General features: G+C 43.3%; 1 protein-coding gene across 1 annotated transcript in view; it reads left to right on the forward strand.

Moving 5' to 3' along the window:
- The window catches only part of LOC145402330 (uncharacterized), a 248,485-nt gene that overhangs the window by 144,913 nt on the left and 88,606 nt on the right, over positions 1-14,966 (forward strand). The gene's annotated exons all lie outside the window — the stretch shown is intronic.

The following is a 14,966-nucleotide window of genomic DNA, read 5'->3' on the forward strand; positions in this document are numbered from 1 at the left end:
GGAAGGAAGGAAGGGTGGAAGACTGGATGGAAGGAAGGATGGGTGGAAGATTGGATGGAAGGAAGGCTTGGACGGTTGCAAGGTGTGGAATTCTGGATGGAAAGAAGGCTGATTGGATGGTTGGAGGGAGGGGTGGATGACTGGATGGATGGAATGATGGATGGATAGATGGAATAATGATTGGAAGGTAGGAGGGGAGGAAGGAAGGATTGGAAGGATGGACGCCCGGAGGGTCGGATGGGTGGATGAACACATGGAAGGTTGGATGAACAATTAGAAAGCTGGGTGACTGGATTGATGGAAGGTAGGATGGGTGTGGATGGATGGTCGGTTGTTGGGAATAAAGGTTAGATTAGTCTTGATAAAAATCTGGATGGATGGTTGGATAGATGGGAGGGTCCATGGATAGTTAAAGGGATGCAAAGATGAATGGATGGATGGGAGGTAAGGTTGGATGGATGCTATGGGAAAGGATGGATGAATATATGGTTGGCAGACTGGATGACTGGAAGGAGTACAATTTTATCTCACTGGATGGTTGGCTGAGGGGATGAATGACAGAATGGATGGTTGGATGGAAGCCTGGATAGATAGTAAAGTAGAAAGCTGGATGGAAGATTGGATGTATGGTTGGGTGGGTATGTATGGTTCGTTTCATGGATGGAAGGAGGGAGGCAAAAGTTAAAATTGTCTTCACATAAGGATGGATGGACGGATGGGTGGATTGGTGAGTGGATGGATGGATGGATGGATGGATGGATGGATACACAGATAGACCGGTGAGTGGATTGATGGACGGATGGATCGGTGAGTGGATTGATGGATGAAAGGAGAAAAAAGCTGTATGAAGTATTGATTAACTGGATGAAGGAAGAGGCCTGAGAGTTGACTGGGTAGACTGATGGATGGATGGATGGATAGATGGATGGATAGATCGATGGACTGATGTATGTGAAAGTTACAGGTATTCGAGGCCGGCTGTCTACATGGATAAAATATGAGAGAAAGAGAGAGAGAGAGAGAGAGAGAGAGAGAGAGAAGGAAGAGTATATAAAGAGAGGGAATGAAAGAGGGAGAGAAGAAAGGACGAAGGGAGAGGCAAGGAAATGAAAGAGGACGAAGGGGGGAGGGAGGGAGGGAGCAAGGTAAACGTGAGAGAGAGAGAGAGAGAGAGAGAGAGAGAGAGAGAGAGAGAGAGAGAGAGAGAGAGAGAGAGAGAGAGAGAGAGAGAGAGAGAGAGAGAGAGAGAGAGAGAGAGGTGGTTGGCAGTTAGGGAGGTAAATAGATCGAAAAAAGTGAAATAGATAGGACAGATAGATAGAGTTGTGGTTGGTAGGAAGGTAGGTAGGTAGGTAGACGGATGACAGGAAGTCGGTAGATGGTAGGTAGGTGGGAAAGTGGATAAACAGAAAAGTGTGTGTGTGTGTGTGTGTGTGTGTGTGTGTGTGTGTGTGTGTGTGTGTGTGTGTGTGTGTGTGAGAGAGAGAGAGAGAGAGAGAGAGAGAGAGAGAGAGAGAGAGAGAGAGAGAGAGAGAGAGAGAGAGGACGTCGTTATGGATACAGCCTGGGAGAGTGAGGGAGAGTGAGAAAGAGAGAGAGAGAGAGTGAGGGAGTGTTATGAAAGAGAGGGAGGGAGGGAGGAGGAAGTAAGAGGGAAGGAAGGGGAGAGCAACACGAGAGAGAGAGAGAGAGAGAGAGAGAGAGAGAGAGAGAGAGTTAAAAGTTGGTAAAATGAGGGACGGAGTTGGTAGTGAGTGAAAGTGTGAGTGAGAAAATGAGTGAGTGAGTGAAAAGTTGAAGCTGGTGAGTAAAGTTTGTTCCTGCTCCTGAGAGAGAGAGAGAGAGAGAGAGAGAGAGAGAGAGAGAGAGAGCTGAGTGGTGTGTATGAGAGAGAGTGAAAGAGAGAGAGAGAGGAGCAGGGGACGAGAGTGCCTGTTATAAGACCAACTGGCAACTCTCTCTCTCTCTCTCTCTCTCTCTCTCTCTCTCTCTCTCTCGTGTGTGTGCTTATTCTCTTGCTTTCTCTTGCTCACTTTCTTTCTCTAACTTTCACAACATTTTCGCTTTTTCTCTACGTTACTTTCACAACTCTCTCTCTCTCTCTCTCTCTCTCTCTCTCTCTCTCTCTCTCTCTCATGTGTGTGTGCTTATTTTCTTGCTTTCTCTCGTTCACTTTCTGTAACTTTCACATTTTCGCTTTTTCTCTACGTTACTTTCACAACTCCCTCTGTCTCTGTCTGTCTGTCTGTCTCTCTCTCGTGTGTGTGTGTGTGTGTGTGTGTGTGTGTGTGTGTGTGTGTGTGTGTGCGTTCATTGTTACTTTCTTTCTCTTTCACAACATTTTCCCTTTTTCTCTCCGTTACTTTCACAACTCTCTCTCTCTCTCTCTCTCTCTCTCTCTCTCTCTGATGAGAATTAAATGCGTAAGAGTGACTGGATGAATATAAGGGAGAGAGAATGTGAGTGAGAGTGAGTTGGGGTGTTGGTGAGTAAAAGTGAGTTAGCATTTAAAATGGTGAGTAAATGAATGAGTCAACATGGGTAAATTAGTGTGTAAAATGAGCTCGTGAACGTAAAGCGAATGAAAGTGAGTGAAAACGATGTAGATTAGAAATGAATTCCTGAACGAGTAAGTATATTACTGAGTGAAAATGAGGAAGTAAAAGTGAGCTGGCGAGATGAGTTAGTGAATGAGTGAAATAAAGCAAGTTGAAAGCGAGTAAGAGTAAAATGAAGCATGAGTGGATGAAAGTGAATGAAACACAAGAAAGGAAAGTGAATGAAAGTGAATAAAACACAAGAAAGGAAAGAGTAAAATGAAGGATGAGTGGATGGAAGTGAATGAAAGACAGGAGAGGGAAGTGAATGAAAGTGAAATACAAGAATGGAAAGAGACGAGTCAGCGTGAATGTGAAAGTGAATGAAGACGCAGAAGTTTGATATGAAAAGTGAACTACTGTACAGGTAAAAGAGGAATGAGATGCAGGGGAAATGAAGATGTGGATATTAGTGAAAATGCCTAGATTTACAGTGAATGAAAGTGAAGTTTAAGGTGTAAATGTGGAGTCGGAAAACTGAAAAAGTAGGGAAATGAGAGAGAGAGAGAGAGAGAGAGAGAGAGAGAGAGAGAGAGAGAGAGAGAGAGACTGTATTAACGTGAAAAAAAAAAATTGTCGATACGAGGCAAAAAGGTAAAGGTGGGGACCCACAAACGGGCGCTTAGCCATTGTTCTCAACTCCATAACGTTAATATGCCTTTGAGCTTGTAGTAGTTTATTTACACACACTCCTGGGGTACAGTGCCACTCCATCATGCAGGTTATCATAGCTACCTCCACTATGTATTACCCTAGGCCCTAATGTTACTTAGCAACCGACAGTGGGTGGTTTTGCCCGTTACCAGGGTTCAGACCAATTTCGGAGCAAAGAAATAAATAAAAATGAATAACAAAAAATAAAACAATAACAAAAACTACAAATAAATAAAAACAGTTGAGCAGTAAACGGGCAAAAATATGAATAAGTTCCTGATGTGAAAATGCTGAGAATGGATATTAGTGGTACGGTATGAATATGATTGAGTGAGCGATGAAAATGCAGAATGGATAATTTATATATATGAACATGAGTGGAAGAGTGGAAGTGACATTTCAGACAATAGCTGAAAGAAAAAAATAAGAGAATGAAAGTGGACAAAAATGAATGAAAGTGCATGGACAGAAGGAATGAGTGAATGATGAGTGAAGGCTATGAGAATGACCATGAAAGGCAAACTCATGAAAGTGAATACGTAGGTACAAGAAAGAAATGAGTTACAGGTAAAATTTTAGGATGGAAATGAGATATGAAACTGGGTGAAAGTGACAAAGGCGGAAATGAGAATACAAGAAAATGAATGATGGAAAAATAACAATATGAATGACAAAAATGCATGACTATAAACACCACACTGAGTGAACGGTAAATGTGAGTAAGAAACAGGAAGAAAATGAGGTCTGAAAATAGTAAGTGAATGAAAGTCAATGAATCTGATAACGAGGATGGCAATGAGCGAAAAGGAATTAATGAGTTTTATGTCCAAAATGAAATGATACAAAATTACTGAAAGGTGATGTGAAAATATAGGAAAATGAGTGAAAATGAGAAAGGCGATAATGAAGATGGAAATAAGTTAGAATGAAAATGGAGTGAAATTATAAGGCAAGAAATAAGATTATGAGAAGTGAAAATGACTAGTGGAAAGAAGAACGAAAAACAATGAGTGAATGAAAATGAATGACTAGTGAAAGATAGTAATAAGAAGACGTATGAAGAGAATGACAATGAGTGAGAAAAGCATAAGTAAGGGAAAATGAATAAGAGGAGAATGAGTGGAAATGAATGAAAGTGACTGAAAAAAAAATGAATGCGTGAAAATGAGAGAAAGTGAGTGAATTCACCCTCACTCTCACTCTGTTTTGAGCAATTAAAGGACGGAAGCTCGTTTTTACTGCAGGGATTTACCTTGCTCACTCTCTCACTCACTTTCTCTCTCTCTCTCTCTCTCTCACACACACACACACACACCTTTTACTCTTTCACCTGGACTTATCTTTCTCCTGCCCAGCTAACGTTTTATTTTTCCTCTCTCTCTCTCTCTCTCTTTCTCTCCCCTCATCTATCCATCAATCTTTTTTCCCTCCTTGCTCCATCTATCCATCCATCACGCCTCTCCCTCCCCCTCCACCTCCCTCCCTCTCTCTCCCAACCCCTCCCTCCTGCCCTCCCTGCCTCTCTCTCACCATCCATCCATCACACACCCCTCCCCTCTCTCTCCCTCCCCTTCCTCTCTTCCTCCTTCCTTGCTCTCATTTCTCTTCCTACCCTCTCTCTCTCTCTCTCTCTCTCTCTCTCTTTCCTTCCACCCTTTCTTTGCCACATTCTACTATCCTTTCTCGCTTTACTATTCTTTCTCTCTCTTCCGTCTTTCTTATCCCCTCCATCTATCCTTCATTTCCAATTCTTTTTTCCCATCTTTCTTTTTCCTTCCTATTATTCCAACCCAAACATTTCTTTACCTCTACGCTTCCCATTCACCTCTCTCTCTCTCTCTCTCTCTCTCTCTCCCTCCCTTAAACACTCCTCCCTCTTTCCCCACCCTCCTCGCCCCCACCCCCTCAATAAAGGACGTAAGCGGTAGGATAAGTGGCAGTTGTATCGTTAACGGCATTGCTTTACGGTCCCCTTTATTCTTTATTGCGCGTGTCTGCTTTACTGACGATGTGAGGGTAATGGCAATGGCGGTAAGCGGCGGAGCTGGCTGTGTATCTGTTTATTTCTAATGGTGGCGTTTCACTAGCTAAGATTTCGTGTTTTCATTACTGTTACTACGGTGTTATTGCCCAAACAATTTGCTACTGCTTCTGCTGCTGTTACTGCTACAACTGCTACCACTACTACTACTACCTCCACCACGAAATACTACAATAATTTCTAACAACTCAAAAGCAGTATTAATAAATGTTTACATCATCGGTCGAAACATGAAAAAAATGCTACCATGAAGACAGGCAGCCATGAAAGGAAAGATCTGCAACAATAATAATAATAATAATAATAATAATAATAACAATAATCATCGCAATAACGACTCAACCTAACAACACAACAGCAGGAGTTGTAGGCGCGCAAAAAGACGAACAACCCAACGACAGAAAAGCGCGCGCAAAACGATCTCAATCTTGACAACAACAACAAAGCCACGTGGTGCGATCAGCTGACTCCTCAACCACGAGTCAAAACACGCCCACTCGAACCCCGATAATAAACCCCCGGCTTTTCGTAAAACCGATACTCAGAGTGGTTTAATGCTCACGCGTATTCACCCTGGATTCATTCGGCATTAGGGAGCATGGGAGAAGCGGAGAAAAGGGAGGAGGAAGGAAGAGGAGGAGGAATGGATGTTAAGAAGCGGGCGGTGTCGTCGATTTGCGCGGGAAACTTCTTGTAAACAAACGCGCATCGCCTGACTCGAGGGGGTTCCACAGTACATCCATTTTATTATTTTTATTGCTATTTTTACGCCGGCGCAAGTGTTCATTCATTACTTTCTTGGGGGAAGGGAGAGGGATGGGGAGGGAACGGGGAGAGGAGCCGGGGAGGGAGAGGGAGGAGGAGAAGACATGCGATTCGTTGAGCTCAATTTATTTAAATGGCCGATTAAGCCATCTGACACTCGTACCTGATTATTTCCCGCATCTTTTATGAGCTATTCCCCTGTTTATCTTAATTCTCTGTGCGCGAGGATTTAAGTAAAAGTGTAAACAGAGGAGCGAGTAATAAATGGGGCCGAGATGGCTCCCATAAATTTCGGCCCGGCAGCTGGTCTCACTAAAACCGGATTATGAACTAAACTCTCGCTTTCCACGCAAATATTCCACTTATTTCTTCCCCTTTGCCTGGCTCGCCCAATGTTTTCGGTTCATAATCTTTAGTTTTTGCCACCGTGCCTCTCGCGTAACCCCCTCGGAGAAAACGGAAGGATGAAATTAAGCGGTCGTAATATCGGTTAAGGTTGAATGTGCGCAAAAAAGAGATGGCGTCGGCTTCTCCTTTTTACGCGGTCCGTTTATAGCAATCAATTTATTCCTCGGCCCTGACCTTGCTCACTCCTGCCTTGAAGTAGTCACTCGTTCGGGTTAATTTTACGACTTGTCTTTATGGAAGTATAATGGGTTTTTACGTGGCGGGGGGAAGAGGGTAGCGATGAATAAGCGATTAACCGAGAGGGTGGTGGGTAGGCCAGTGTGGCGTACGATCGCTTACTCGCCTACTCATTTCCCGCCCAATTATCCATCTTCTTTCGTTTGTTTACACAGCGTCGGGTTGCCAAATAGAGACACGGTTAATATAGCGCGTGGTTTTTGTTTTATTATGATAGCCCTTTCGCCCAGACACTTATGAATATTCGATTAGCCGGTAGTAACAAAAGCGGGCCAAAAATCGATCGTCTTTTGTTTGATGTTTACTGTACATGGACGGGTTGCCAGATTTTTTTTTTTTTTCCCCCACCGCCTGTGTAAGTGTTTAACATGCATTCGATAACAAGTGACTGGATTTAGGAGAGTGTTTGAAGGATTAAACGGTGGATTATCGGGGTTAAATGTGCTTAGATGTAGGGTGAAGAGGTTTAAAGAGGCGCAGGAGGGTTTAAATAAAGAGTATGCAAATGAGATATTATAAAGAATGAAGATAATGCACCAGGAGGAGGAGGAGGAAAACTACAAATAAAAAAGGCATTACAAAGGAAGAGAGAGAGAGAGAGAGAGAGAGAGAGAGAGAGACTCAAACACAGACATTAACTTCATAATGCACACAAATTACCCTTCCCTTTTTATCTCTCCCTCCCTCTCCTTTCCCTCCCTCTCTCTCTCATTCCTTACTATTCTCTCCGTCTCATTCCTTACTTTTATATCTTACTGTTTTTTTTTCTTTCCACCTATCTATCTGCATACCCATCCAAACATCCATTCATCAGGTTACATCTATCTATCCATGTATATTTATGTATGTGTAGATGCATACCTAGGCATACATACATATAGACTCTCTCTCTCTCTCTCTCACTTTTATCTTACTGTTCTCTCTCCACCCATCTATCTACAGCGCACGACCATCCAACCATCCATCCATCTATATTTATGTATGCATCGACTGATAGCTGGGCATACAGATAGATAGAGACAGTATCTCTCTCTCTCTCTCTCTCTCTCTCAACGAATAGGCAAAGCAAAAAGGTAACTGGAAACCGGTTAAACACATAACTGGTTTAAATCTGAGTTAATGCCCAGTCGATTAACCGGATAATCTCCCCCTTTTTATCTTGCTTTCATTTCTATTTATAATTGTTATCGCCTCCTCTTCCTCTCTCGCCATCTCTTTTTAATTCTCGTTATCTCTTCACACACACACACATACACACACACACACACACACACACACACACACACGAAAATGCTGCCAACAATGAAGACGATGACGACGACCACAACAGCAATAATAATAATAATAATAATAATAATAATAATAATAATAATAATAATAATGACGCTTAATGTCAAGATGTCTATAGCGCAAGATGAAGTGAAGATCAGGATTTCTGCGCATCGTTTCGAATCCTGTTTCTATTTTTTCTTTATTTTATTATTATTTTTTTTTTAAGTACTGCCATCAGGGTCGTGGGCTGGTCATCTACTCCTCAGTGGTCTGGCCTATGGTATCCTTGATGATGATAATAATAATAATAATAATAATAATAATAATAATAATAATATAATAATAATAATAATAATAATGTTCTCCGTAAAGGTCGGATGCAGAGTCTATATCTGTTCTCTCTCTCTCTCATTCTCTCTCTCCTCTCTCTCTCTCTCTCTCTCTCTCTCTCTCTGATAAAACAGAGGCAGATTGAGATATATGGACAGATACATAGATATTTCTCCTGGTCCCTCTCATTTCCTGCTTTCTCATCTATACCTTCACTCTTATTCCGTCTCTCTCACTTTCTATCTTTTCGTATTGAAGTTTCCATCCTTTCTCCTCTCTAACTAGCTGTCATTCTCCTCTCCCAGGTCTATTTCTCTCTCTCTCTCTCTCTCTCTCTCTCTCTCGCTGAGATTGACATGGTCTTTTCTGTAAATTGCCCTCCCCCCTTCACCTCCCTCCCCTACTCCTCCCCCACCTCTCTCCCCAAACCCACCGCTCCATTTTACCCTAAATTCTTTACCTAAGTCTTTTTTTTTTTTTTTTTAATTCTCTCTCTCTCTCTCTCTCTCTCTCTCTCTCTCTCTCCATCTGCCACAATACATGATTTATCTCCTTCCTTTCCACCATGTCTCTCCCTTCTTTCCCTCCATCCCTTCTGCCCCTATCTCTCCTCCCTACATCTATCTTTCCTTACCTCCATCGTTTATCTACTTAACAGTGTATCTTCATCCCTCCTTCCATCTCTCTCTCTCTCTCTCTCTCTCTCTCTCTCTCCTGATACTACTACTGCTCCTGGAATCTACCTTACTTTTACTTTCCTCGCTCCATCCATCTCTTTATCTACCATCTTCGCTCCCTCCCTCCACCCAACCAATCCTCCCTTCCATCTACTTAATCACGCTCTCTCTCTCCCTCCCTCTGCTTTTCCCTCCACCCCTCCCTCCCTCCCACCATCCCAGCCGTCCCATTCATCTATTAATCAACCTTCCTCCTTCCCTCCCTCCAGTCGCTTCTCTCCATCCACCCACTTATACCCTCCCTCCTCCCATCCATCTATCCATTCCTCCATCTATCTACCTATAACCCACCTGGCTCCCTTCAACCCAATCTGTCCCACTCCATCATCATGCCATCTAGGTAATTCTTTCTCCCTCCCTTCCTCCCTTCGTTCATTTATCTCCCTACGTATCAACCTCACTCCCTCTCCCTTTTATCTGGTTATCAAGTCATTCCTCCCTCTTATCTCTCCCTCCCATCATCCATCCCATCCATCCACTAATCTCTCTCCCTCCCTACCTCTCTTCCTCCTTCCCTCCACTCAGTTCAAGGCTCCTTCAACCTAGTTATTCTCTCTCTCTCTCTCTCTCCCCCTTCCATCACATATGCCATCCAAGTATTTATCGCTCTCCCCCAATTTAACCCTCTCTCCACGTGTCTCCCTCTCTCCCTCCATCAATTACTACTGTCTCTCCCTGTCCCCCCCCCTCCTTCCCTCTATTATCCATCCATATATTACCATCTCTTCCTTTCCCTTCCTCCCATCCTCATTCCCATTCCTTTCCATCACCCATCCCCTTTGGTTCCTCTCTCCCTCTTCTACCATCTCTCATCCCTCTATATCTCCCTCTCCCTCCCTTCCTCCCTCTCTCATTCCTCATCTCCATCTCCCTCCCTCCCATCCTCACCCCGCCATCTCTCTCATCACTCATCCCTTTATTCCTCTCTCTCCTCCCTCCCTACCTCCCTCCCGCCTATTTATCCCCCCCTTCCCCGTGAGAGGGCCTGATTGACGTGGTATATACTAATCACTCTACCTTAGTTGTGTATTCTGGCCAACTTACCTATGCACAGGTAAGCCAGAGGTGGTCATTACGAGACAAGGAGACAAGGATGGACGGAGGGATAAACAAGGAAGCAAAGGAAAGAGGAGAAATAAGGAGGAAAGAAAGGAGAGGATAAGCAAGAAGGGAAGGAAATAGGAGGAAGATAAGCAAGGTGGGGAAGGAGGGGTATACGCTAGGTGGAAAGGAAGAAAGGAGAGGACAAGAAAGTTGGTAAGAAGGAAAGGAAGGAAGGAGAGATACGCAGGGAAGCAAGAAAAAAACAGAAAGGAAGGAAGGAAGCAAGCAGGAATGGAAGGAAGGAGGGATATGCAAGGAGAAAAGGGGTGGTAGGATAAACACTGATAGAATGAAAAAAAAAGGAAAGAAGAAAAGTGAGGGGATAAAGGAAAACGAAGATGGGAACAAGGAATGGAATGAAGGAGGGAAAGAGAGAAAATAAAGAGAGGAATAGAGGAAAGGAAGAAGGGACGGGGATGCAAGGAGGCAAGAGGAAAGGAAGAAGGGAGGGGGATGCAAGGAGGCAGGAGATAAGAAGGATGAATTAAAAACATATGCAGGATGGGAGAAAAGAAGGAAGGGAAAAAAAGAACATTAAAATTCGAGAGTTGAGAAAAAAAAAGGGAGGGGGGTGGAAGAGCAACACACACACACACACACACACACACACACACACACACACACACACACACACACAATGGAATGTTATAGGAGAAAGGAGGAAAAGGTAGGAGGAGGCCTGAAAGAAAAGAAGAAAGGAATGATGTGTGGAAGGAAGGAATATAAAACACAGAAGAAAGGAAAGAGGGAAGGAATGATAGCGGGGTATGGAGAGAAGTGAAAGAAAGGAATGAGGAAGGAAGACCAGAAGGAAGCTAGAGAGAGAAAGAGAGAGAGAGAGAGAGAGAGAGAGAGAAGAAAAACAAGGCGGCGAGGCACATAAAGCTGACAAAGTTGAAGAACGAATTAACGAAGAAAAAATCAATGAGTGACTCAATATAAGAAAATAAAATTATTAGAAGAGAAAAAAAAAAGAAAAACAGGAAAAGGAAGGAGACGGAGAATGAACAAAGTAAAAAAAAAAAAAGGACGAAAACAACACAGACGAAACTGGAAATAGAAAAAATACAATAAAGCAGATCAGAGCAGAGCAAGTATTGGTGACTCATTATTATTATTATTATTATTATTATTATTCCTCACACCCAACCCAAAATGCATACTTATTTTTTATCCCGTCACACCTAACACTACCCAAAATAATTCACTGTTCTGTCCTTAACCCCTTCGATACGGTGACGTTATATTTAATTCTTAATACCACCAGACGATTTCACTCACCTCAGAAGTGGCCTTGTTGTGAGGGGGTGATTAAGGCTGAACCTAAATCCCTCCACATCGAAAACTCTCCAAAGCAAAAATCGTCTGAAAAGGGGAATGGGGAAAAAAAATCTCAATGGACTGAAATGGTAAAAACAATTCCTTAAAAAAACAATATCTTCCTCAAATATGCCCCCCACACTCACTCCTTGCCCTAACAGTACCTTTAACCTCCTTTTGGCCTGCCTCCTGACGATGGTATGTTGCTTAGGTTAGGCTTTTCGATCTGCACGTGAGGTATATGCAACATTAACACCTGTACCATGACACGGGATCCTTGAGCAATATCGTCAGGGGTTTAACACGAAAATAAACGTCGTCACAACACCGAAACGATTAAATATTTCCTTGACTTTACAAAAAATGTCTTAGAAATAACCTAAAACATTACTTGCCTCCCCCCAAAAAAAATTACTTCACCCCTTCGCAATAATGTCTATCGAGCTTCAGTCCTCTGACGCTGGCAGGAATAAAGTAAACAAAAGTGGTTCAAACTACCTTCAACTTATGGATCTGTCTTAAAGTTTCCCACGTGTGTGTGTGTGTGTGTGTGTGTGTGTGTGAATGTTGTGGATATTGTCGCTTATATGTGCCTCTGTGTGTGTGTGTGTGTGTGTGTGTGTGTGAATGTTGTGGATATTGTCGCTTATATGTGCCTCTGTGTGTGTGTGTGTGTGTGTGTGTGTGTGTGTGTGTGTGTGTGTGTGTGTGTGTGTAAATATGAAAGCCCTTGTGTGAGCATGGGTGAGCATATGCATCAATGTATACATGTACGTCAGTGAGTGTGTCTTTGCATGAGTGAGTGGTGTGTGTGTGTGTATGTGTGTGTGTGTGTGTTCTTGTATACAAGTGAGTTCTTGTGTACGAGAGAGAGAGAGAGAGAGAGAGAGAGAGAGAGAGAGAGAGAGAGAGAGAGAGAGAGAGAGAGAGAGAGGTGTCAGTATTGCCTCATGTGGGGAGGGGGGAGGGGTGGTGGGAGGAAGGGAGAGAGAAAGGGAGGAGGAGGAGGAGGGGTAGGACGGGAGGGGGGAGGAAGACAAGAGGCAAGCAAGGAAACAAACAGACGGACAGACAGACAGACAAGGAGGGAAGGAGGAGGAGAAGGGAGGGAAGGAGGAGGAGAAGGGAGGGAAGAAGGGAGAAACAAGAGAGCGAGGAAGAAAGGGAGAAGTGCAAACGAAGGAGGCAGGAAGGAATGGGCAATTAAAAGGGAAGGATGGAGGAAAGAAATGAAGAAAAAAGAAAATGGACAAAGGTAGAAGGAAAGAGGAAGATGGAAGGAAAGTGGGAAACGGCAAGAAATGAAGGTAGGGAGGGGAGAGGGAGAGAATAGGCAGGGGAGAATGGGAAAGAAGGGAATGGGGCAAAAGCGGGAGGGAGGGGAATGGAATGGGGTGAGAGGGGGTGAAAGGGAGAGGGAGAGAAGTGGAGGTGGGGGGTGATGGGGGTAGTGTATGATGTAATGTATGTGACCTCACACCAACCTTGCCACCACACGCACACACGTACACATACTTGTACATATATACTTACACATGAAGATTACTCACTCACCCTCTTCCTTATACTAGAGATACACAGACAAACTCAGACATGCGCCTACATATATGGCATATATAAATACATAATATATACTCCTGTTACATATATACATAACATACGTCTACATACAGCACACAGATACCAGCGTGTACATATTTCTTATACATGTGCAAATACATACACACAGACATGCAACACACACATAAACAATGCTAATTATACACATTCGACCTTACATATAAACGCACACACACATGCATAATCATACGCACACAAAGCAAGCCTGATGAGCGGTATTCAGGTATACACATACATACATTAGGGCCACGCACATGCATACATAATACACACACAGGACTGACTTACACAATGGTCTATGTAGGTGTGAATGTATGTCCGTATCTACACGTCTACGCACACACACTGGGTCTACTGTATACATATACGTACACACACACATACAAATTCACATATACACACTAAAACAGCCAACCACACAATAACATGTGCACATACTCATGCCAACATACACTGGCGCACACAAACTTACTATCACACACACACACACACACACACACACACACACACACACACACACACACACACACAAACGCAAGCACACACATACACACAAACGCACGCACACACGTTCACAGTTATTAGTCCTTCACACGCACTCATGTACACACGCACACACGCACATGCACACACGCTCTGGCCTCTACTGGTGATGAAATCGCTGAGTTGCCGCGCGATGGTGGTTGTTGTGGTGGTTGTGGTAGTTGTGGTGGTTGTGGTATTTTTGGCAGCTGTAGAGGTTTTGGTAGCTGTGGTAGTTGTGGTTAGTTGCAGAGGTTGTGATACTGGTAGTTGTGGTAGTTATGAAAGTTGTGGCGATGGTGTTGTGGTTGTGGGAGTAGTAATAGTTGTGGTTGTTGACGTGAGCATATGTTGTGATGGTACAGTAGAAAGATGTGATAGTAATGGTAGCTACAGAGATGGTACTGTAGTTGTGGTAAGAATGGTAGTTATGAGAGCAGTAGTTGTGGTGGTTGTGGTAGTTGCAGTAGTGATGGTGCTAATTATGGTGATGGAAATTGCAAATGTTATACTGGTAACTGTGGTAGATGTGGTAATAGTAACAGCTGTGGTGACGGTGGTAGCTGTGGTGATGTTGGTAGTTGTGGTGATGGTAGCAGTTGTGACGGTGGTAGTTGTGGTAGTGATGGCAGCAGTGGTGGTAACGGTAGCTGTGGCGGTGATGGTAGCTGTGGCGATGGTGGTTGTTCTGGTGATTGTGTTTAGTTGTGGTGATGGTGTTAACTGTGGCGGTGATGGTAGTTTTGGTGACGGTGATGGTAGTTGTGGCGGTGTTGGTAGTGTTAGTGTTGGTAGTGGTTGATATGTTGGTGGCTGCTGTGGTGATGGAAGCAGTTGTGGTGGTGGTAGTTGTTGTGGTGGTAGTTGTTGTGGTGGTGGTAGTTGTTGTGATGGTGGTAGTTGCTGTTGTGGTGGTAGCTGTTGTGATGGTGGCAGCTGTGATAATGACTAGTTGTGGTGATGTGTTAGCTGTGGAGGTGACGGTAGTTGTGGTGGTGATGGTGGAAGTTGTGGTGATGGTGGTAGTTGTGATTATAAAAATTCTGAACACGCTCTCTCCCCCACTTCCTCCACCACCATGCATACATACATACGTACACACACACACACACACAGAAGGGGGGGGGAGAGAGAGACTACAACCCGATCATAATCACAAGTATATGCCAACATATGCATAAATACAAGCATTTCAGTACGCCCCATTTATATATATATATATATATATATATATACATATATATATATATATATATATATATATATATATATATATATATATATATATATATATATATATATACCACAACATAAAACGATCATAATCACAAGTAAATGCATACATATGCCGTGCATCAT

The sequence above is a fragment of the Coenobita brevimanus genome, chromosome 57 (assembly GCF_032717465.1).
Source record: "Coenobita brevimanus isolate Jiangsu-jjx chromosome 57, ASM3271746v2, whole genome shotgun sequence".
Classification (NCBI taxonomy): domain Eukaryota; kingdom Metazoa; phylum Arthropoda; class Malacostraca; order Decapoda; family Coenobitidae; genus Coenobita; species Coenobita brevimanus.